Source organism: Stegostoma tigrinum, chromosome 7, assembly GCF_030684315.1.
Source record: "Stegostoma tigrinum isolate sSteTig4 chromosome 7, sSteTig4.hap1, whole genome shotgun sequence".
NCBI classification, from domain to species: domain Eukaryota; kingdom Metazoa; phylum Chordata; class Chondrichthyes; order Orectolobiformes; family Stegostomatidae; genus Stegostoma; species Stegostoma tigrinum.
Window position 1 is genome coordinate 64,887,797 of NC_081360.1, and position 12,373 is coordinate 64,900,169.

General features: G+C 40.8%; 1 protein-coding gene across 7 annotated transcripts in view; it reads left to right on the forward strand.

The window, feature by feature from the left end:
- The first annotated feature begins 423 nt into the window (after positions 1–423).
- The window catches only part of LOC125454510 (dehydrogenase/reductase SDR family member 9-like), a 32,282-nt gene continuing 20,332 nt past the window's right edge, over positions 424–12,373 (forward strand). Inside the window, exons 1-2 of one of the 7 annotated variants that reach the window (XM_048535386.2) lie at positions 7,099–7,337; positions 8,129–8,262. The gene's annotated coding sequence lies outside the window, so the exon portion shown is untranslated. Of the gene's footprint in view, positions 511–6,875; positions 6,989–7,097; positions 7,338–7,528; positions 7,850–8,128; positions 8,263–12,373 lie in introns of those variants that run through there. The other 6 variants (XM_059647353.1, XM_048535388.2, XM_048535391.2 and 3 more) reach the window with 6 other exon arrangements.

Consider the following 12,373-nt stretch of genomic DNA (forward strand, 5'->3'; position numbering starts at 1 on the left):
TTTTATTTAAGGTAGTGCTAAAATTTGCATTTGAGAGAAACCTTCTCTATTTCAGGATCAATTTATAATCTGAATTCTGTTGAAAAATGCAACACAAACATAGTTATGAAAAGCCCCAATTGATCATTTAACACAGTTAAAGTCAGACTCTAGGACATGATATCAAGTAAAATATGTTCAAAATGCAACAAAACAGGTTGTGTTTCGACTCATTTTGGGGTTCAAATAATCGTTATAACCTGCAATCATAAATGTTGATTGCTGCTGTGTGATAATTCTCAGTGCTAAATTACTGAAGCTATTTCTAGCCTTATCGGTGATAGGTTGGTGTTATCTGTTATCTGTGGACAGTTTCATTCTTAGACCTTTGAGCAAAGTTTATGAACACTGCTGTTCAGCTGTACACAAAGTGCATTGTCCCAAGGGCTATTGCCTATTCCACATTTTGTCCCTTGCCTACCTTTCTAATAGTGTTTATTGAGGATTAGCTACATATCTCCAAACAATAAGGTCAGTGGACTTACGAACGAATCTTTTTACAAAATAACAATTTGTCCTGCAATTTTTAAATGCCTCATTGTTATGCTTCATCTTTTGAATATAAGCTGTTGGCATCAGCTCTTAGGTCTCTACTATGACATATAGCCATACTACAGTATTGATGCTATTGTAATTACATGACATTATATAATTATAACTATTATATTAATTACTTCTCTCTTTCCAGAACAACATTGTTTCCTTTTTTTACCAAACCCTGCGCTGGACACAACTGCTTATAGAGACTGTTTATTACGGTAAAGTTAAGCAGGTTATTTGCAGTCAGAGCCTGAATAAGTCAAATAAGTTGCCCTTCTGGAAGCAATCTCTGCAATGCATGTGAATGGGTTTGGATCAGCTGTTTTGGTTCCATTTGAAACCAAGCAAACTAATATAAATTAAATAAACTTCTATTTAATCACAGTTCTTTATTAGTGAAAAGAATATTACTTTGTTTCTCATGCTAGACAGTGCTGAACATAATAAATATGATAGCCCAGAAACAATAGAGCAGAAATTAGGCTAATATTTGTTCCTCAGATCTAATTCCCTTGAGAAGGTAGTGGTGAGGAGCTGTCTTCTTGGCCAACTACAGACTACACAGAGTAGGAAAGCAAAAGTAGAATTTGGCTCAATTATAGTGAAGGAACTCAGAAGCATAGAAGGTGGGAGCAGGAGTAGGCCTGCTCCACTGTTCAATATTATCATGACCTATCATCCAACTCAGTACCCTGTTCCTGCTTTCAACCTGTACCGTTAGATCTTTTAAGCCTTAAGAATTATATCTATCTCCTTCTTGAAAACATTCAAAGTAGCCTTAATCACTTTTGATAGTAGTGAATTCAACAGACTCACCACTCTCTGGGTGAGATAATAAGTGACAAGGCACAGACAGATTTGGACGAGGAGTGAGAATTTTATAATTGAGATGTTGCTTGATCAGGAGCATGAGAACACAAGTAATGAGTATAAGTACAGACCAGAGAGTTGTGGATAATCTTATGTACGTGGAGCATAGAATTAGTAAAGGAAGTCAGAAGTTTATTTCAACTGGCATTTTTTTATTCACTCATGGAATGTGGGAGCTGTTGGCTGAGTCAGCATTTATTGGCTGACCCTTGTAGCTCTTGAGAAAATGGTGGTGAGAAGCCTTCTTGTACTGTTGCTGACATGCACTGTAGATTGGCCATAATGCCACTGGGGAGGGAATTCCAGAATTTTGACACAGTGACACTGAAGGAATGACAATATATTTTCATGTCAGGGTGGTGAGTGGCTTGGAGGGAAACTTGCAGGTGATGGTGTGCCCATGTATCTGCTGCCCTTTGTCCAAGATGTAGCTTTTGTGGTTTTTGGAAGTTAATGTCTAAGGATCTTTGGTGAATTTCTTCAGTGCAACTTGTAGATAGTACGTACTGCCGCTATACTGAGTGTCAGTGGCACAGTGACTGAACGTTTGTGGATGTAGTACCAATCTGGAAAATTGCTTTGTTCTGGATGGTGTCAAACTTCTTGAAAGTAATTGGAACTGCACTCATCCAGGCCTATGGGGAATATTCCATCTCACTCCTGACTTGTGTCTTATTAGATGGGTGGCAGGCTTTGGAAAGTTTGCAAGTGAGTTACTCGCTGCAGTATTCCAAGCCTCTAACTTGCTGTTGTACACTTTATATTTATTTGGCTAGTCCTGTTCAGTTTCTGGTTGATGGTAACCTCCAGAAATTTGATTTTGGGGCGTTTGGAGATGATAATGCCATTGAATGCCAAGGGATAGTGATTGGGTTGCCTCTTTGGAGGTGATTATTGCCTGGCATTTGTGTTGCAAAAGGGTACTTGCCACTTGTCAGCCTAAGCCTAGATACTGCGCAGGCCTTGCTGCATTTGGACATGACTGATTCAGTGTCTGATGAGTTGCAAATGATACTGAGCACTGTGCAATCATGAATGAACATTCCCATTTTTGACCGTATCATGGAAGGAAGGTCTTTGATAAAACAGCTGAAGACAGTTGGGCCAAGGACATGAGCCTGAGGAACTCTTGCAGAGGTGCCCGGAGCTGAAATGACTGACCTCCAGCAACCACAACCACATTCTTCAGTGCCAGGTACAATTCCAGCAAAACAAAGAGATTTTCCATGATTCCCATTTATTCCAGAGTTGCTCCAATTCTTGATACCACACCTGGTTAAATTTGGTTTTGATGTCGCTACACCTAGAGGTAACAGAGGAATGGAACGCTCCAGCAACAGATGGGTTGAGTCAAGAGAAGAGCTGGGGAACTTTATGTAGGTAAATAGGTGGTCTTACTCATGGCTATGATTAAAAGGTCTTTTTAGGATTTTTTTAAATTCCGTCATGAGATGTGAGTATCACTGGCTGGTCAGCATTAGTTGCTCATCACTTGTTGCACTTGTGAAGATGATGGTGAGCTACCTTCTTGAACTGTTGCATTCCATGCAGATAGACCTATGATACCCTGAGGGAGGGAGTTCCAAGATTTTATTCCAATGAGACTGAAAGAGCAGCAATATATTTTCAAGTCAGCATATGCCAGTCTTGGAGGGAAACTTGCAGTTGGTGATGTTCCTTTGTATCTGTTGCCCTTGGCCTTCTTATTGCCAGCTCTTCTGGGTTTGAAAGATGCTGCCTAATGGTCTTTTGTGAATTTCTATGATGCATCTCGGAGAAGACACATATTACTGCTACAGATCGTGGTGAAGGAAGTGGTTATTTGTGGTTGCGCTACCCATCAAGTAGGCTACTTTGTTCTGGATGGTGTCAAGTTTCTTGAGTGTTGCCTCATCCAAGCAAATGGGGAGTATTACACCTTACTCCAAATGGGGAGTGTTACTCCTCAACCACATTGCTGTGCATCTGGTCTCACATGTAGGACAAACCAGGTAAGGATGGCAAAGTGTGTAGCTGGATGAACACAGCAGGCCAAACAGCATCTCAGGAGGATGGCACTTGCCTTTCCTGAAGTACATTAGTGAGCCAGATGGGTTTCTCCAACAATCAACAGTGGATTTATTGTCATTATTAGAATCTTAATTCAAGATTTTTATTGAACTGAAATTCCACCTTCTGCTGTGCCAGGATTCAAACCTGGATCCCCAGAAAATTATCTGGGTCTCTGAATTAATATCATTGCATTAATGCCAATAGGCCATTATCTCTGCTTCATCCAAGTCTTGCAGCATTTGGACACGGCTGTTTCAGTAACTCAAACCTCTCAGGTCACTGGCTGTTGTAGTACTCCAGGAGCCTAGGTATCTGCTCAGCACTAGGCAGGAGAGGACTCCAATGAGGTGGGCAATAAACAGCTTCATAGACATGCACAAGGAAACACAAGAGCAGCAGGGCAGGGTTTGTCTGTGGCACTGGGAAAATTTACTTGAAGGTTGGAGGATTCCACAAGCTCCCTTTGTGCCATGCTGCTTCTGAGATGAAAGCACCTGCCTGTCTCCATGTAGAGGTGGCTGCCATAGAGAACCAGATCTGCTGGATGTATGAACAAATCTGCACTGTTCCAGCTATTGGTGTTCAGCACCCTAATGTCAAGGTGACAATGGGATAAGGGATCTTGACCTCACTCCAAGTGCTCCTTCTTCACAGGGACACAGTTTGATGTCTGGAGGTTACCAAACTGCAGAAGAAATCACATATAGGCCCCCCAATATCTTCTCTCAAATAGGCACAAGATGAATGAGTGCTAAGAGAACAAATGATGAGCCCTCAAATCTATGAGATGGGTGTCTGTCCCTTCTGCAAAGGAGTCTCACAAAAGTATTCCAATGAAAGGTGCCTGAACACTCCAAACAGCAGTACTGAAATGCAGAACCATCTTGCAAGTGACTTGGAGGTGTGCCATGTTGGCATGGTGAGACTCCCATGTATCCAATGCCAATGTCTGTGGACAGGTACGTATGTGTACAGTTGCTCCTCATGAAGCTTGCCCTGAGAAGAAACTTAGCCACAAGTGTACATGAACACCAACGAGCAACAAAAAGTCACGACCAATACTCACTCATCACCATTCACACAGATAAGCAGAACCACCAGCTTGATTGGGATAACACCAGGATCCTAGGATAGGCCAAACAGAGACGAGCATGGGATTCCTAAAGGCCAAGTTCTCCACCAAGAAGGCCATCCACAAATGTATAGAGCTGGACCCTATATATACACCACCGTGAAGGAAAATCGGGAGTGAGGTAATCAACTCCAAAGGACCTCAGAATTTAAATACCAGATGGGAAAACACAGCAGCACTTCATGAGAGGTTGGACTGATGATGTTACCCAGCAGGGTAATGAAACATCTGCGAACCAATGAACCAGCTTGTCAAGTGAACCAACTACAGCAATTGTACAGCTTTTTTTTTCACATCTGCGAAACCCACGGTAGCGAAGGACATTGGCAGGACATCTGCAGGAACTCTGGTTCCAAAGGCCAAGCCTGATCCTAGAACAGAACATAGGTGATCATCAACAATACCACATTACAATTCCGGCAACAAAGAAAATATTAAAATATGTTCAAATGCAAGCACTTTGACGAAGCACAGACCAAGAGAAGGGCAGATTTCAGCAAATGACCAGACTTTCCATATGATGACCTAACACACCAGGTTGATGGTATAAGGCAGTCAGAAGCTCTATAAATGATAACATCATATGTCCTGGAAAGGTAGGTCATTGCACATTAAAAGCTAAAATCAACACAGGAGCTAGTTCCAAAATATTACCTAATGAAAACCAAAAGAACTGCAGATGATGTAAATCAAGAGCATCTGTAAATCTGAGGAAGGGTAACGGGACCTGAAACATTAACTCTGCTTTCTCCTTCACAGATGCTGCCAGACCTACTGAGCTTTTCCAGCAACTTTGTTTTTGTTCCAACATATTACCAGTACACATCCTGAAAGACACAGAGCTCAACAAGCGGTGCTCCATGGTACAATTTACAGGATATTGACTCTGGTTGGATAATATCATTAATTCCATCCACTGATACAACCAAAATGGAGTACAAATACGCAAGTTAATTGTGACTTCCTGAAATTTTCTACCTGGTTGGTACCAGCAGTTAAGCAGTGGCGGGACTACTGGTATGCATCGATCTCATTGTAGTCAGAATTAATAAGATTCAGATCATACCCGCTGCGGTACAACAGACCACATGTGATATGACTGCATAAGTTGAAGACGAAGATGTTCTCAAAATTAATCTGTTACACTTTGATCAGATCCATTGTGAATAATTGTGGTGAGTAACTGCCAAAGATGAGTGACTACAAGAGTTTTAAAAGACCAGTATCTAGAGTTAGCCTGACATCATTAAAGAAGTTTCTATGGGCATTTATTTATTTTGGTTAGACAGCAATTAACCGGCTATAGCAATGGCAAGTCATTTTCAAGGGAAAACTGAACCTCATACTAAAAGGATTGTACCAAGATATCATGACCATATTACGCAAGGATTGATGCATATTGAACTGTGGCAAGAAAGGCATTCCAACTGCATTCTCTTTTCCAAGCCAGCTTGTCCAGGCTCAAGACACTAATCACTCAAAACCAGTGCCAATGGACAGGCTATGTCAGACTCCTGAGCAACAGTTCAACTGGGATTTCAGCCAAAGCCAGAAGATTTCCAGACAGAGTCTTCAAAGTGTTCATGAAAAAACTGAAGTCCCACAAACTTTTGGGAGTACTTGGCTTCTGATTGACAAAATGGAGATGGTTTATTCAGAGATAACAAGGTGTGGAGCTGGATGAACACAGCAGGCCAAGCAGCATCAGAGGAGCAGGAAGGCTGACGTTTTGGGGCTAGACCCTTCTTCAGAAATGGGGGAGGGGAAGGGAGTTCTGAAATAAATAGGGAGAAAGGTGGAGGCAGATAGAAGATGGATAGAGGAGAAGGTAGGTGGAGGGGATTGAGACAGGTCAAAGAGGCCGGGATGGAGCCAGTAGGTGGAGAGCAAGGGAGGAGATAGATCAGTCCAGGGAGGATGGACGGGTCAAGGGGGCGGGATGAGGTTAGGAGGTAGGAGATGGGGGTGGCGCTGGAGGCGGGAGAGGGGATAGTTGGGAGGAAGGACCCAGAACGTTAATTCCTACTTTCTTCTTCACAGATACTGCCAGACCTGCTGAGCTTTCCTGCAACTTCTGTTTTTGTTCTTGATTTATAGCAACCGCAGTTCTTTCGGTTTTTATTTAACGTCAATAAATGTTTCCATGCTGTATGTCTCTACAAATCTATAACACAGTTCGTCCAGTTTATTTTACAGTACAAGCTAGCGCATTGAGACATTGCTTCAGATGTGTTGACACTAACTTGACGCTAAAACTTCACGAACTAGGCAGAGAGACTTTAAGTTGGAGGGTGACAATGACTGTTCGAGCTTATCAATGTCAATGATCAGAATGAAACTGCAGCGCCTTTCCAGGTAATTTGCCAGTATTTTGATTTTCGCAATCATATACATTAAGCACGTTCTTATTAATATGCACATCTTCGACACGCCCCCAGCTCCATAACTCCCCACTTCCATATGAAGTGCTGCTTTGGCGAATGAGTTATGATTTATTTTGCCACGTCAAATCCAACGCACCATATAAAATGGTTTTAGGATTAAACCGCCCCAGGGAAATCTGGCAGTCGGTGTACTCCATAGTGAGGTTTATGAACAATCAACCAGGGACTAAAGAGCAAAGCGATAAACAACCACCCAAGCTCATGCACCTTTTCGACCTTACAACAGAGAACAACCCACAGAAAGTTTGTATATTCTTTAGGTAAGACCACTCTTTCTGTTATGTTTTGCTTTGCTGTTTGGAAGCGCGATAACCCGCTCAAGATTACAGCTTTGTAAATTAGAATAGACAGAAACAACGCTGAAATATTTAGTCAATATCGCAATGCGGAAGAGAGTACAAGCTGTAGGTCTCTCAAAGCTATCCATTGATTGAGGCAGGAGCTGCTATTACAATAGCCGCACCAGAGAGCAGAGAGTACCTCGGTAGAGAGACGAAATCTCAAACCCCACAGTGAGACAGTCAGAGATGAGTCATTCAAGACACCAGGTTGGAACTGAATGGATCATGAAGAGCAACTACCGTAATGAAGTTAAGCATGTTTATACTTGGAGAAAGGAGCAATTCGATATGTCATTTGCACTGAAACAACAAATTATATTGACCAGAGCAAAAGAAGTAGGTCGCAGAGATCATTTCAGATAAGCTGACCTGAGTCAAAGGTAAAAGGAGCGGTGACGATTCCAAAACACTTCTGGGGCCCTTCCATGTCGGTGAGCTTGAGTTTATCCAAACCTCCAACGTCTGAATGCTAAATCAAACCAAGTCGTGTCCGTCTTGTCTCCGGCCCTTGCTCATCTGCATTAGCGGTTTGGGAGATAAAGACTCGATTTTGAGATTGCTAATGCTCTCCAGCGACAACTATGTCTGATTCCCGCTCCAAGACCTTCTGAAATCTGTATGCTTGTCCGATTCCGGACACTTCTGCCACTAGATTTCCATCAATTCTATCCGCCTTATCACCGTTCTCGCCCTTTAAATCTTTTCTTTAGACATACCCAAAATTATTGAATTTCGTACAGTACAGATGAAAACATTTGGCCCACCATGCTGTTTCCATGCGCTGAAAGAGCCTGCAAGTAACTACTTTCCTTTCTCGTTCCTGTTGCAGTTTGTGCCTCTTCAGGTATTTATTCAAATTTGTTGCCGTGACTTTACTTTGAGCCACTGCATTCCAGATTGCACTAACTCTTTAAACATTTTCTTCGTCATTGTTGCCTCTGGTTGTTTCACCATATATCGTTACACCTGTGCGTTCTGTTTACTAATCCTTTTTAACTAGGAGGTTCCTCCTTATTTACTGTATCAAAACCTTGCACGGTTTTGAACAAGAAGCTGAAACACTTAAAACAAACAATCCTTGTTTCTCCAGAGTCCCCAAGTAACTGAAGTATTTTAACTCTGGCACAATACCATACTAACAAACTGCACCTCACCCTAAGATGAGGTGCACCTTAGGTTCAAATGTTTAAGACCATAAGACATAGGAGTGGAAGTAAGGCCATTCGGCCCATCAAGTCCACTCTGCCATTTAAATCATGGCTGATGGGCATTTCAACTTCACCTCCCTACACTCACCGTAGCCCTTGATTCCTTCCGAGATCAAGAATTTGTCAATCTCTACCTTGAAGGCATCCAACATCCCGGCCTCCATGGCATCCTTCCTAAAGTGTGGAGGCATAATTAGTTTTAATAATATTTCAACTGTCCCTAACGTGTTTTATGCAGCTTGGGTACGCTATGTCTCCACTTATAATACTAAGCATTCCAATTGTGATTTTAACATCATTCACAATCTGTCCTTGCACCTTCAAAGATTTGTTCATGTACACCACCACTTGTTCCAGTACAGCCTTTGAAATTGTATAATTTAGATTATATTCCCTCCATTCATTTGTCCCACAATAACTAATCATTTCCCACTTGTCTAAATTTAATTTGCTCTGCTCATTTCCCAGTGTAATGTACGTCCTGCTGGAATTTACTGCCACACCCGTGTACTGCTCACCACATTTCTCAATTATATCTTAGGCAAACTTTGAAATATTGCTCTCTGTCCAGGCGTTTAATGTGTATCAAAAATACCATCATGAACAACATTTTTCTTCATCTGAGATAACACGATGTAGAGCTGGATGAACACAGCAGGCCAAGCAGCATCAGAGGAGCAGGAAAGCTTACGTTTCAGGTCTAGACCCTTCATCAGAAAAGGTTTCTTCAGATTTTTCTGAAGGGTCTAGACCTGAAATGTCAGCTTTCCTGCTCCTCTGATGCTGCTTGGCCTGCTGTGTTCATCCAGCTCTACACCTTGTTATCTCAGATTCTCCAGCATCGGCGGTTTCAGCTACCTCTGAATCATTGTTGTTCATCTGATATATTGTCTCCCTAGTTGGCTTGGATTTAGTTTTTTCCTGACAACAATATGTTAGGTTTTCTACTTTGTTAAAGATGTTATATAATTTCAAGCTGTTGATTAGATGTTGTATTTAAGAAGGATTTTCAAGGAGGGGAAGATACAAGAAAGACAGAATGATGAATATAATCTGGAGGTTAGGTTATATAATATTTGCAGCAGAGAAACAGGTGATTATGCTGCACACGAGCCTCAGGACTGAACAAAGAATTAGATTAACAATTAAAGAATTTGTTTTGTGTATCTGGAACATGTTCCATGTGTGGGCTGTAATACTTGCTTTAAATTGCAAGCAAGTACATTAAGGATCGCATGACCATAGCAAGTTGCAGTACGCGTGTACAAAGGCATTTTGCTGAAGGTCGGCTTTTCATAGTAAAAAATAATATTGCATACACTGTCATTTTGAGCTAAAAGTTATCCAATTTGTATCGACTATAAATAAAACGATAACTTGTAACAAAATATATTTCTTGATCCTAGTCCGTATATTTGCTTATCCCTGCACATGCACGGCACTCACAATTGTTAAAGTATTCACAACGTCTAAGGGTATATGCAAGTTGTTTTTGGCTGTTCAAATGATATTTCTTCACCCCGAGCTGATATTCCTTCTTTGGCTCCAAGGACTGTCACTCATTTTGCATTAATGCCTTGGACATGAACATGACCAGTTGTCATTGATGTATGAAAGTTGCTTAAGTCCTGACTCACTGACATCACACTGTATAGTGATTTGATTGTTAACATGATAGTACCTGGAATGCCTGCGACCAGTTTTTTGCTGAGTGAAAGCTGCTTCTTCTTTACCCCAGTGCCAATGCATATCCTTTGTAGTGAACTTGCATATAGTTTCATATGCTATCAAATTAGTTAAGAACTTTGCTAGGTAGTTCACAAACGCAGCAAACCTTACACTGCTTTCACTTCTGTTGCTGCTGCATTTCTGTTGTAGAACTAACCTTCTCAGGATCAAGATGAAGTCCTTTTCCTGTCAGTACATGACCTGTATGCTTTAATTTAGTTATGTTGAGTTGCAACCTTTTCTTGTTTATGTTAAGGTTTGTAGACTCACTAGCAACTCCATTGATTCTGATCAGGGTATATGATGGTTTCTTCCATCATATCTCCATGTCCACAGATGAGTAAATCATCTATAGTTGCTTCCACTTGGGGAAAATGATGAATTACATCATACTGTCCATGTTGATACACTTTTCAAGCAATGGAAATGCCAAATGGCATGGGAAGCCATCTTTATGTTCCAAATGGTGCTCATAAAGCAGTCAGAAAACTATTGCTTTCATCCAACTTCACTTGTCAGTATTCATTTTCTCATCTAGCTTGGTAAGTTGAATTGGATTAGCTTTATTGTCACATATATTCAAATAAGTACAGTGAAGTTTGTAAGTCACCACTTATAATGCCATATCAGGTATAAAGGTACCTAATACAATCCTCAGTTACAGAATAGAGAAATGAAAAAAAGTTAAATTACAGCAACGCACAGTATGACCATAAATCAGAAATAAACAAGGTGCCGTGTTAAAAATACAAATACATTGGCCTTGCCAAGTTGCTGGTAAGTTTCTTCAATGGTTGGCCTGGAATAATGACATCTCCTCAAAGCTTTATTTAGATCCTTTGGACACATTCAGCTTTCTAGGCTTTTTCACAGCTATCATGCTGCTAATTAGTCTGTAAACTTGTTACATCCTTGATTACTTCCTTCTTTTCTAGCTGGCTCATAACTTTGCCCTGAAATTGGAAGATGGTACAACTATCTCAGGTTATCTTTCATCGATGAAGGAACAGGGGCTGATAAATTCAAACGTGTCCTACTAGTAGATTAATGTAGCAAACTGCAGTTCTTGTTTTTCTTTGCTACTTATTATAGTATCTAGCTCTCTAACAACTCTCAAAATCAACGTAATTTTAGCTGCATATTTATTTCACTAAACAGAAGAAAAGCTACCTCAGAGGTGCCATGGCATGAAAATTCATTGCCTATAGTGCACAAATGCATTTCTTCAGACATGTAGGTACAGTTCCATCAACTAAGTGTAGAAAGGATGTTGCTGAAGGCAAAAAGATTAGCAAAGCAAGATATCTCTGGAATACAGAAATTGGAATTACCAGCAAAGGTTAAGAGACTGATAACTTTTTAAAAAGTGAGATTTACAATGACTAATGGAAATAGCTAAGGGATAACATTTCCTATTTTAGGTCAAAAGCAGAAATTGCTCGCAATACTCAGCCGATCTGATAGCATCTGTGGGAAGAAAACAGAATTAACCTTTCGAGTCCGGTGACTCTATCAGAATGGAGTTTTACCAGCAATATCTGTTTTTGTTTCAGAATTCTAGCGTTCCCAGTTCTTTGTTTTATTTCACATTGTAAGACATCTCTCTTAACAAACTAAAATCAACATAGATCAATCAATACTTAACAGACAACAATAAAGAAATGATACTTCCAGGTTACATTTCAGCTCAACTGGGTTCCTTTTCTCTATGCGCGGCACTTCTGGAAAACAGATAACAATACAAGATTAAATCCCAGCATAATTCCAGCTTTAGAGATAACAGGAACTGCAGATGCTGGAGAATCCGAGATAACAAGGTGTGGAGCTGGATGAACACAGCAGGCCAAGCAGCATCTTAGGAGCACAAAAGCTGATGTTTCAGGCCCAGACCCTTCATCAGAAAATGATAAGGCGTCCAGGCCCGAAACGTCAGCTTCCCATAATTCCAGCCTTAAGCAGGCTACCTTTTTCCTGCAACATCTGGTTGAATTTTCCGATATCCTTCAAAAATCATTCTAC